The sequence below is a fragment of the Cupressus sempervirens genome, chromosome 1, assembly GCF_028749045.1.
Source record: "Cupressus sempervirens isolate cs-2001-9-10 chromosome 1, ASM2874904v1, whole genome shotgun sequence".
Classification (NCBI taxonomy): Eukaryota; Viridiplantae; Streptophyta; class Pinopsida; order Cupressales; family Cupressaceae; genus Cupressus; species Cupressus sempervirens.
In genome coordinates this window covers 249,211,445-249,214,300 of record NC_143118.1, presented here as the reverse complement: position 1 = coordinate 249,214,300, position 2,856 = coordinate 249,211,445, and positions in this window count along the sequence as shown.

Genomic DNA, 2,856 nt, shown 5'->3' with positions numbered 1-2,856 from the left:
GTAGGTGGGGATGGATGTTACAGAGGATGCTAGATGACACCATGTGATTCAAATTGGGTTAGTGTATGATAGCACACATGTACCATGAGATGTATCAAGTGGTATATCATGAGAAGAAGAGCATGGTAGTAGGAGTCTATGTGCCATAGGTGTGGGTGTTGGAGCAATTGCCCATTACTAGGCCCATTTGTGTTGATAGGAGGCAAGGCCATGAGCCATATATCTGTACATATCATGGGCAGATGACCTAGAGAGGTCTGGGTAAGACCAAGCAATGGAGAGGTCGGCTAGATGACCTAGTATTAGTAGTATGGTAGCCATGGAGGGAGACTAAGGCATGGGATGACACACATGTGGAGTTAGGAGAAATGTTTTCCTCTTGACCATTGATTAATCACTTGATCCAAGTGATCAAGATATTTCCACTGACTTGTGTGTGGAAATAGTTTGGTAGGTAGCATGGCATCTCACAATAGTATTGCAAATATGCCCATTTTTCCTAAGATGTGGAGAAGGGATGGCCTGTTAGACTAGACCAGGCTAGATCCATGATTCATGAACTTTCCATTGCTATGATTTAGTGGTATTACATGGAAATAGTTGTAGATGGGGAGATAACTCCAACATATAGGGAGCACTTTGTGAGTTATCCCTTCCCTTAGTTTACAGAACTAGTGGAGATGGCAGTGCTTGTGTAGCTAGTGCAGGCACCACAATAGTAGCGACAATGATCACCGCACAATCCACAACAACAACCACAACAATAGCAATATAGACCTAGACAACATATAGCATAGGTTCATATTCATCTCCAAAAGATGGGAGATGATCCAAGTGCTAGTGGTAGTGGGTCCAGGGATAGAAGAGCTTGAGGAGAGGTGGGCACTTTGGGTGCCATAAACAGAGATACATAGAGACATCTCTTCAATAGAAGATGAGGATATGTAGGATCAACTTGAACCAAATCCACAACAGGGTGTCTTAAGGAGGACACAAGAGTGATTGAGAGAAGTGCAATGACAATTGGTTGAGATGTAGATACAATTGATAGTGTGGGATATGCACTTAGGGGATTGAGATAAGAAATTTAGGATCTTCATATAGAGCTAGAGAAACAACAAGAGGAGACTTGACTATAGAGTGACTGAGTAGCTTACTATTATGTTGGGTATATTGTGGCAGTGCCTAAGGTTTCATAGTAGATGCCCATATTTTTCAAGAGTAATAAGGAGTTAACTAATTTAATTCCTTTTCTAATTCCAATTCACTCAGAGTTTCTATTTTTTAATTGAAGAGAAAGAATAAATGGAAGATGTTTGATTTAAAAGATTAGATAAGACCTCATAAATGAATAATCTTGAATAATTAAATTCAATAATTAGAATGTAGGTATTTATTAAATCAAATATATTTAATTCCCTTGTATATTGGCTAAAATGGTGAGTTTAATTTAATTAAAGTACTGAGATTTATAATTAAATTAATCTTAATTAATAGGTTTAATTTAGCCAATTCAAGTCAATAGTTAGGAATTAAATAAAGTATATGATTAATGCAGATTAGGGATTTTCTACATTTGACACTTAGGTCAAGTAGAGATTATTGAAATCAAAACTACCTAGTAAAATAGAAATTTGAGTAAGATCAATATACCAAAATTTATTGAGGATGGTAATGTTCCAATTTAGGGATATTATAGGCTCATAACCAAGCTCACTTAAGAAGAGTGAAACTTGGTAGCATGTTACTTGGTGGTTATTTCTAAATTTGGTTTCCATGTTAAATCCTAGTGTTAAAGTGTTATTTACATGCGTGGATGTTACTTTATGCATGCTATTTTTATAGTTGTTTATTTTTATGTTAGTTGACACACATAGACTGAACAAAAGTTAAGGAATGTTAAATTGTTTAGCTATTTAATGAGATTATTTGATTCTGTTGAAAGTTGAATTGGCACATCTAGACTTTAGAATAATTGATTTACCCCCCTCTCAATTATTCTAAATCATTCTAACACAATCATCATTTCTTAATGCATCATTTACTATTATTGGTTCAAAATCATCTATCTGACATGTACCTTCTCTTAAATTTCTTCTTGTCTATACTCCAACACTTTTTTCTCTAGTTATCTATTTAGGTGAATGATTCTTTGTAACATATTTTTCCAATAAAAATTCAATTATTTGATCTTCTACATTCCCTTCACTTAGTTCAAGTGAAACTTCTTGCTCAAGATGTCATGTCTAGTGCTAATTAGACACAATGTACTTAACTCAAGTGATGATATTTGTTCTCAGTAGCTCTATGTTGTAACTCAGGTAGAGTATTAGGTAACTCTTCATAGACATATACAAACTTGTTGTAGTCTTTAGGTTCCCTTTTGATTTCTACATCATTCCTTTTTGCAAACTCATTAAGCCTTACATTTGTACTTTCAATTATCTTGTTAGTAACTTTGTTCAAACATTATAAGATTTTCTCTTGGATGAATAACCAAGGAATATACCTTCATCTCCTTTAACATAAAATTTACCATTCCTTTTTTCTTTTTGAATATAACATATACTTCCAAATATTTTAAAATAACATACATTCTATGTATGATCATACCACAATTCATAGGGTGTCTTGCTACTTCCTTTCTTTAATTGAACTTGGTTGAGAGTGCAAACACTAGTACTGATTTCTTCTCTCTAGAATATTTGAGAAACATTTTTTTCAATCAACAACATCCTTGCTCAATCCACTATGGACATGTTCCTCCTTTCAATAATACCATTCTGTTCAGGTGTTCTCAAGGAAAATAACTATATTTTAATACCATTCTTAGCAGTAAAGTTAGTGAATTCAATA